Below are 9,238 nucleotides of genomic sequence, written 5' to 3'. Positions count from 1 at the left end.
GCTCTGTCTAGGCAGCAGGAAAGGTGAAGCCATTGGGCGGTTACTTCCTTCCTAAATTTCCTATAATCTATTCAGTCTGAATGAACTTAAACAAATAATATTAATTTTATGAACTCCTAACTCTTAAGTAAACATCTTTTTAATATTCTGTTTAATGAAATGGAAGTACCTGTAAAGCACACGCTAGAATGAACTTTGAAAAATACAAATCAGGTCAGGTCATTCCCCCACTTAAAACTTTCTGATGGATTTAGGATAAAATACAAAGTCATACTCTGGCCTACCAACCGCTACATGATCATTGTAACCTCATTTTGTGCCACTCTTCCCTCTCACCCCTTCTCTGCTAGCTATTTTTGGCCTTCTTTCTGTTTCTCAAACACAAATGATTTCTCCCTTCAGAGAACCCAGCAGGATCTTGGACTAGATGCTTTCCATCTTACAATCTCTAAATAGAATGAGTGTCCTGGGGCTCAGGCTTCAGACTGCTTCTCTTTTCTATCAATGACTTCCAGTGTTATATCTCCAGCCCTGATCATTCTCCTCAACACCAGACTCCTATCCAGTCAATGCCTAGTAGCCATATAAAATATTGCCACTTTCTGAACATGAAAACCTAATACTTCCTTCCCATAGCCTCCAATATACTCTTTTTCCAGTCTTCCCTATCTCAGTAAATTACAGCTTATTTTTTTTTTTGAGATGGAGTTGAGTGCAAGGTTGCTTACTGCAACCTCTGCCTCCCAAGTTCAAGCAATTCTTCTGCCTCAGTCTCCCTAGTAGCTGGGATTACAGGCAGATGCCATGACGTCCAGCTAATTTTTGCATTTTTAGTAGAGACGGGGTTTCACCATGTTGGTCAGGCTGGTTTTGAACTCCTGACCTCTGGTGATCCTCCTACCTCAGCCTCCCAAAGTGCTGGCATTACAGGCGTAAGCCACTGCACCCAGCCAGCTCATCTTTACCAATAACTCTGGCCTTAATTCTTTTTTTCAAAGCTCATGTCTAATCAATGAGCAAATATGGCAGGCTCTACCTTCAAAATACATCCAGAACCAAACTGCTTTTTACCTTTTCCTCAATTGCCGCTTGGGGCTAAGCCATCATAACTATCTGCAACTATTACATTAGCCTCTTACTGATCTTTCTGCTTCCAATCTTCCACTCCTACATTCTGTTCTCTACTCTCCACAAAGCAGAACAATCATCCCTTGAAAAAGGGAAGCTAGATTACAAAACCGTCTGTGAAAAGGCCTCCAAGGGTTGCCTGTATCACTCAGATAAACCCTTAGTTCTTTTCCTGGCCCTATTACCAGATCATTATCTACTGGCTCTTATCTTATCTCTCACCTTCCCACCCTTTTCTCAGCTCTAGCAGCACCACCCTCCTTGACTTTGCAGTTATGTCCATGTGGTTTATGTCCTCACTTCTTTACAGGTCTCTGTTCAGATGTCTTCTTTTTTTTTTTTTTTGAGACGGAGTCTCACTCTGTCGCCCAGGCTGGGGTGCAGTGGCGCGATCTCAGCTCACTGCAAGCTCTGCCTCCTGGGTTCACGCCATTCTCCTGCCTCAGCCTCCCGAGTAGCTGGGACTACAGGAGCCCATCACCACGCCCGGCTAATTTTTTGTATTTTTTAGTAGAGACGGGGTTTCATTGTGTTAGCCAGGATGGTCTCGATCTCCTGACCTCGTGATCCGCCCACCTTGGCCTCCCAAAATGCTGGGATTACAGGCGTAAGCCACCACATCCGGCCCAGATGTCTTCTTAAAAGATAGGCTTTCCCTGTCCAGTTAATATAAAATTAGACCCTTTGCCTTCTAGTTCCTTACCTTTCTTTGTTGTTCTCAATAATAATAGTAATAACAACATACATAACATTTACTATGTACCAGGTACAATAGCACTTTATATATATTAGGTCATTTAAATCTCATATCACTCCATAAAGTAGGTAACATTATTATCCGTTTTCTGGATGATGACATTGAGACACAGGGAGGTTAAACAAATTGCGCCAAGGTCACAAAGCTGGAGTTGAAATGTGAATGCAGGCTGTCTGGCTCCAGCATGGCCTTTTAGCTACTGCACTATTTTGCCTCTTTATAGCCCTGGTCATTACCATATTTTAGATTTATTATCTCCCATTCTTCCCACTTGTTTCAGTTACTGCTGCATAACCAACCACCCCAAAACTTGGTGGCTTAAAGCAACAACTTATTATTTCTCAGGAATTTAGGTCAGGAATTCAGGAAGTGTTTGACTAGGCTGTTCTTCTGCTTCACTTGGCATTGGCTGATGCCACTCATTCAGCTGCATTCAGATGGTGACTGGGCTGACCTGGAAGGTCCCAGAAGGCTTTACTCATATGTCTGGTACCTCAGTGTTTATCCGTGTGACCTCTCTCTTCATATGGTCAATCAATCTGGGGTATACCATGGAAGCTGGCTTTTTAGAGAAAAACATGGAAGCTGGCTTTTTAGAGAGAAACATGGAAGCTGCCAGTTCTCTTTAAGGCCTTGATTCAGAACTTCATTACTGCCACATTCTATTACTTAAAAAAAAAAGTCTCAAGGCTAGCCTACATTTGCGGGGAGAGGACACAGGATCCATCTCTTGATGTCAGTAATGATGTTTGTATGCATGGAGGGAGGAAGTGATGACTTCCGTGTTGAGACCCTCTTCCACACCACCAGAGTGTTTGTTCCATGAGATCAGGGACTCGTGTCTATTTTATTCATTATTATGTCTTTTCAGCGCCTATAACAATGCCTGACACATAATAAGTATGTAATAAATATTTATTTTGTCCCTGAATTTAAGGGGCAGGTGAAAGGAGTCTGCAAAGGTAAAGGAAAGGTCTGAAGGAGTAGGGGGGAAACTCCTGCTATGACTCTTGGAAGGAGTGTGTCCCGGCAGTCAAGGAAGAAAAAAGTGAAAGGAAGATACGATTGAGAACTAGACCCTTAAGGAAAATGTTTAGGGATGGGTGCAGTGGCTCACGCCTGTAATCCCACCATTTTGGGAGGCCAAGGCAGGCGGATCGCTTGAGATCAGGAGTTCGAGACCAGCCTGGGCCACCTGGGCCACATGTGAAACCCCATCTCTACTAAAAATACAAAAATTAGCCAGGTGTGTGCACCTGTAATCCCAGCTACTTGGGAGCTTGAGGTGGGAGGATCACTTGACCCTAGGATGTCAAGGCTGCAGTGAGCCAAGATTGTGCCACTGTACTTCAGCCTTGGCGATGGAGCAAGACCCTGCCAAAATAAAGTTTAAAAGCTTTAAAAATAAGTAAAGAGCATATGATTAAAAATTTAAACAGCACAAAATGGCATAGAGGGAAAAGTGAATTTTCTTCTCCCTCTTGTTCCTGATTCCCCTCCACAGTGGTAGCCACTCTTTATCCTTTCAGAGCTAATACATGCATATACTAGGATAAAAATATATGTTATACCTATCTATTTGTTGATAACGAAAATTAAAATCCTGAGTCCCCCACCCAACTGAATGGACCCTCTTTTGGCCAAGGGGACCCCTGAGAAAACTTAAAAACTGAGTTCCTGGCAATGGCAGAGTCAGACATGCCTCATTATAACCCCTCCCTTCTGTGGCTTAGACACGTGACGAGCCGTTAAAATAGAGATCACAAGACTGATGGAACAGACTCTTTGTGGCAATAAGATACCAAATTACAAACAGGATCTAAGGCCACACCAGGAAAGGGTTGTCACACACCCCTACACTTAAAGAATAACCTATGTTCTGGGCCAGGTGCAGTGGCTCGCACCTGTTTGGGAGGCCAAGGTGGGAGAACTGTTTGGACCCAGGGGTTTGAGACCAGTCTGGGCAACAGAGTGAGACCCTGTCTCTACAGAAAAAAAAAAAATTAATTAACTGAGTGTGGTGGCATGCACCTATAGTCTCATCTACTCGGGAGGCTGAGGTGGGAGGATTGCCTGAGCCCAGAAGGTTGAGGCTACAGTGAGCCATGTTCATGCCACTGCACTCCAGCCTGGGTGTCAGAGTAAGATCCTGTCTCAAAGATGAATGAATGAATGAATGAGCTATGTTCTAACTGCCAAAGGTTTCTTTCTTTCTTTTTTTTTTTTTTTCCTAGCAGCTAAACAAGTGCTGGCATTGAGATAAGCAATATTAAAACAATTGCAGCTCATTTACCACCAGACGCTGACTAACTGAGCCTCTGTCCCACAAGCCATAACTATAGCTTTGATTGGACAAGACACTGATTTCAGTAACTTTCTCCTGATAAGAGACCACCGGCCATGGACTGGTTCTGGCTAGTTCACAGTGGCTGAGCACTTAAGTGCCTTTGTATTCCTGCTTCACCTTCAACATTAAATGCATTACATAATTATAATTGCCCTCTATATCAAAATGATATTATAATTATGTAATGCAATTAATGTTAAGTCTCTATCCCAAAGTGAACATGGGGTGCATGTAACATGCATGCTATTCAGTATACATGTGTCAGGACCCCCCTTAGTGAATATTCAATCTGTTCAATGTGTATGTTTAGCCAACCCATTCAGCTCCTGCCTTAATCGTTCCTCCTTCAAAATGCCTGCTAATGGTCTCTACTGTAGGCTATACTTCCAAGCCTGTCAGTATGGCCACCTTGCAGGTTATAACTCTTTATAAGAAAAGAAGTCTCAGCGGGGTGCAGTGGCTCACGCCTGTAATCTCAGCACTTTGGGAGGCCGAGACGGGTGGATCACGAGGTCAGGAGTTTGAGACCAGCCTGGCCAGCATGGTGAAACCCCATCTCTACTGAAAATACAAACATTAGTTGGGTGTGGTGGCGCGTGCCTGTAATCCCAGCTAATCGGGAGGTTGAGGCAGGAGAATCACTTGAACTTGGGAGGCGGAGGTTGTAGTGAGCTGAGATCAAGCCACTGCACTCCAGCCTGGGTGACAGAGCAAGACTCTGTCTCAGAAAAAAAAAAAAACACGAAGTCTCCTTTCTAAATCTGAGACAATTTGTATATCTCAAATTTAGAAAGGTGATTCTTCAGTTTACACTATCTTCCAACCTACCTATCTCTCTCCTGAAAAGACATACATAACACACAATTGGTAGACTACTATGGACAGGACTTAGCATCTAGCTTTTTTCTCTTATCTCCTAATTTCCAGATCATTCCATATCAGTATATAGAGATCATCCTCTTTGTTTTAGATGGTTGCATAGAATGCTTCCATTCTATGAGGGTACCATTAGATTACAAAATGAGAAGATGACTATTGATTTCAGTAGACTTAAGGAAATGGTGAGGAAGACTGGGAAGTCAGAAAGTAGAGGTAGGAAATGAGGTTGGAAAGGAAAGAAGGCAGAAAGTAAAAAAATTAAAGATGAGATAGATAGCAGGTTTATACACTGTAAGTATATAGGAATAAGAAGACAGGCAGAGGTTGAAAATACATGAAGGAGAAGGGATAAGTAATGGAAATGTAAATAAAAAAATGAAATTCTTAGCCCCCCCAACCAACTGAATAGATCTCCCTCCACCCTCCTTGGCCAAGGGGATCCTAAAGAAAACCTTAAAAACTAGTTAAGGCCATGATGGGAAGGCAGGTTGGACATACCTCATTATATCCTCTCCCTTTGGAGTTTAGACCAGCATTAAAGTGGTCTAAACCATTTTCATGAAATGAAAATAGAGATCATAAGACTGACAAAATAGACTCTTGTAGCAATAAGATTATCCAACTCTAACTTGACTATGGTATAGCATTACAAGACAGATAGTGGGCCCTGAAGAAAATAAAAATATTTTACCCCAAAATATATTTCTTTGACATATTTTGAAATGACCCTGCAAAGCTGTCTCTTGTTGGGGGAATTTGCATTTTATACAGAATCACTTTCCTTTTTCAGGTCTTTTCTTGATCCAGGAGAGATTTAACCAAGAGTCTTGACACATTTTAAGGTCCTATAACATATGCTACCTGGAAGCTTCATCTACGTAACAAGAACCTTGGCTTCTATAACCCCCTTCATTTTAACTCAAACATTTCTTTCTGCTAACTTCAACTCTTTAGGAAAAGCTTAGCTTTTTCAACCCATCATAAAGTCTCTGAATCCACCTATAATCTGTGAGCACCACCGGCCCCCCATGTATTGATCTATGTCTTTGCCTATAACTTCTGTCTCTCTAAAATGTATAAAACCAAGCTATAACCCAACCACCCTGGGCACATGTTCTCAGGACTTCTTGAGGCTGTGTCCCAGGCCATGGTTACTCATGTTTCGATCAGAGTATATTTAACCTCTTCAAATATTTTATAAAGTTTGTCTTTTTTCATCAACAGAACAAAGTCTTTCCTTTGGGGAGATTAGGGATCCTGAGTTCAGGATCTTCTAAGAAGAAAGAGGGAGAAGAAAAGGACTCGGTGAAAAGGAGCCGGGCTCGGTGGCTCGCGCCTGTAATCCTAGCACCTTGGGAGGCTGAGGCACGTGGATCAATTGAGGTCAGGAGTTCGAGACCAGGCTGGCCAACATGGTGAAATCCCATCTCTACTACAAACACAAAAATTAGCCGGGCGTAGTGGCGGGCACCTGTAATCCCAGCTATTTGGGAGGCTGAGGCAGGAGAATCGCTTGAACCTGGGAGGCGGAGGTTGCAGTGAGCCGAGATCGCGCCAGTGCACTCCAGCCTGGGCGACAGATCGAGACTCCCTGTAAACAAAACAAAACAAATCAAAACTGGTTGCAGGTAGGTTTTGTGGTAGTGGCTGATGGGATTTGGGATTTAAGGAAATTCGCCTCTAGTGGTCTCACTTTCCTCAGAGATGTAAGAGACAAAATTTTTTATTTTTATTTTTACCAAAGCGGGTGAGTGAGTAGAGTTCAGTAAGAGGTTAGAAGAGCGTGAGGGCTGGGAACAGCAGGGGAGGGGAATAGGAGATAATCTGAGTAGCAATGTGTAAACGTGACTGTCTTAGGCTCAGCAATATTGCGTAGTCGCACATGGAAGTCCCGACTGAAGTTGGACACTTTTCGTTCGCAGTGGTGCCAATTCTCAGGGTTGTGTGATTTTCTGCACCGATGCAGGAGTGTGCAAGGTTGGTTGAACTGTTGCAGACTAACAGTTTTGCAGGTGGGCGAAGGATCAGGGAGGAAATTGAGTTGAGGGTGTTGGTGAATAGGATATAGGAGTTTCAGAACCCGACTACACATCTGTCGTTGATGGTCTAAATATTTGCATGTTTGCAGGTCCAGCGATGGCACAATGCCTAGCAGCAGAAGGTTTCCACCCACTGTGCGACATGAGTGGCAGCCCTGGAAAATCATAAAATCATGGGAGGACTTGAGAGTGCAGGCTGGGTGGGGTGGGACTGTGGCTGCGAAAAACAGTGTTATGAAACTGCGCGGGACAAGAAAGCTGATTTTACTGATTGTATATTGGGGAGTACTACGGGAATCACTGGAGAGGCCACTTCATTTTCTCCTATCCCACCCCATCTTTTGGGGTTGCAACTAACCAGTAAGTTTACACATTGAGAATACAATGGCGAAACGGGGCCGCGAGGCGATGACGTCATTCGCGGGAGTGGGGGGGAGAAGCGACCACTGTTAGGGTACTGTCCATAAAGGCAATTTGAAAATATTTCAGCCTTTTTACTTTTATACTTCCGGCCCTTGCAGTTTGAGGTGGTAACAAACGACTGCTGCTCCCAACCACTTTCACCACTGCCTGTTACCATGGAAGCGCTCGGGTAGCTAGGCTTGGACGACTCTATTCTACGTCATCATCAAAGCGCATCTCAGGAATGATAGCTCCGCCCTAAACTAAGGGAGAGGCTGTGCTCCCAAGTACGTAGCCTGCAGTGCCTAACGCATTCTCAGTAATTTTGACCCCCAACAGACGCCGTCGACAGTCTCCCAAGAACAATTCCCAGGAGCTCGGATTCCAAGAGCCGCCCGCGCCCTCGTTTACCCTCGCTAGTCGCCCTGCAGCCCCGCCCTGTCCGGAGGCCCCGCCCTCCATGAATCAGCTGATCCCGCGGACCCACTGGGTTGCCAAGCTCGCGCCGGATGCGGAGCGCGGTGCTGCCGGTGGAGCTTCAGGTGAGCGAGCGTGGGTCCCGGGTTGGCTATTGGCTAAGGAGGGCTTATCGGCTGGGACCCCTTGTATGCGGAAGGCCGGGGACAGGGAGCTAGGCGGAGGCTGTGGTCGAGGCCGGAGAGCGCCCTGCGGGGGCCTGCGGAGACGGCGCCCGCATTTTCCCAGCTCTGGGTGCGATCGACTGCTCCTGCCGGTCCAGCAGCGCCCGAGGCGGCCCCTGCCTTGGCCCCAGGTTCTCCCACTTGCCCCGGTCTCTCCCTCGCCAGACTGGGCGCCGCTGCAGTGGTCTCAGCTGCGTGAAATTCCTTCAAGTCCCCTCTTCCCGCCTCCACCCACGCTGCCTTCCAGCTATTCATTCACGAGAATTTCTTGAATGCCCACACTAGGCGCTGAGCTGATAAACTGGGGTCCGTGGCCGGGAACCCTGCTGAGTGTCCCTGGCGGCCTTGCCACAGGGTGCAAATCGCGTTGAAGAGTGGACCAAGGGCTACTTGAAAAGGCGGTTGCGGAGAAAGAAAATGGCTTTGATAATAAGAATTAGTAGTTTAGGCAAGTCTTTGAGCCTATCAAGTAATTCATCAAGAGGAGAAGATAAGTTATTTTGAGAAGCGAAGCCAGAAAAATAACACAGGTCCTTGACGCTGGTGTTCGTCCTCGGATAATAGGGCTACTTTGGAGACAGGCAACAGTAGACTGGTAGAATCGTACTATTGCTTAAGGCTTTGATGGTGGAAGAGAAAAAACACTCTTGTTGAAGTAGCATATCCAAGAACAGTGCTTTCTTTCTGGTTTAGGATGGAGAAGGAACTGACTGCTGTACCCAAGTGAAGATCTTTACTCAGTTACCCTTATATTTGGCTATATGGAATAAAATTGTGTGATATGTTTATTCTGAGCAGGTACAAAACTTCAGCAAACCTATTGGTCCCACATTTCCCCCCCCCCCCCCCATTTATCATATGATTTGGAGTGACCGGTTGACCTTTGAGTTAATGAATAATTTAAAGCAGTGAAAAATTTGTTTTTGCAGTAAACTACAGTGTTTTAACCTTGATAACATAAGCATAGTGGTTAAGAGTCTAGGCTTTGTATCTGAACATACCCAGAGTCACATCCATTTACATCTTTGATTTTGGGCAAGTTATT

General features: G+C 44.9%; 1 protein-coding gene across 2 annotated transcripts in view; it reads left to right on the top strand.

Moving 5' to 3' along the window:
- The first annotated feature begins 6,746 nt into the window (after window positions 1-6,746).
- The window catches only part of ALS2 (alsin Rho guanine nucleotide exchange factor ALS2), an 81,723-nt gene continuing 79,231 nt past the window's right edge, over window positions 6,747-9,238 (top strand). The window contains exons 1-2 of one of the 2 annotated variants that reach the window (XM_008974197.4): window positions 6,747-7,088; window positions 7,240-8,094. The gene's annotated coding sequence lies outside the window, so the exon portion shown is untranslated. The other variant, XM_034954807.2, reaches the window with a different exon arrangement.

Source organism: Pan paniscus, chromosome 13, assembly GCF_029289425.2.
Source record: "Pan paniscus chromosome 13, NHGRI_mPanPan1-v2.0_pri, whole genome shotgun sequence".
In the NCBI taxonomy this organism is placed as follows: Eukaryota; Metazoa; Chordata; class Mammalia; order Primates; family Hominidae; genus Pan; species Pan paniscus.
This window is presented reverse-complemented; position numbering and strand designations above follow the sequence as displayed.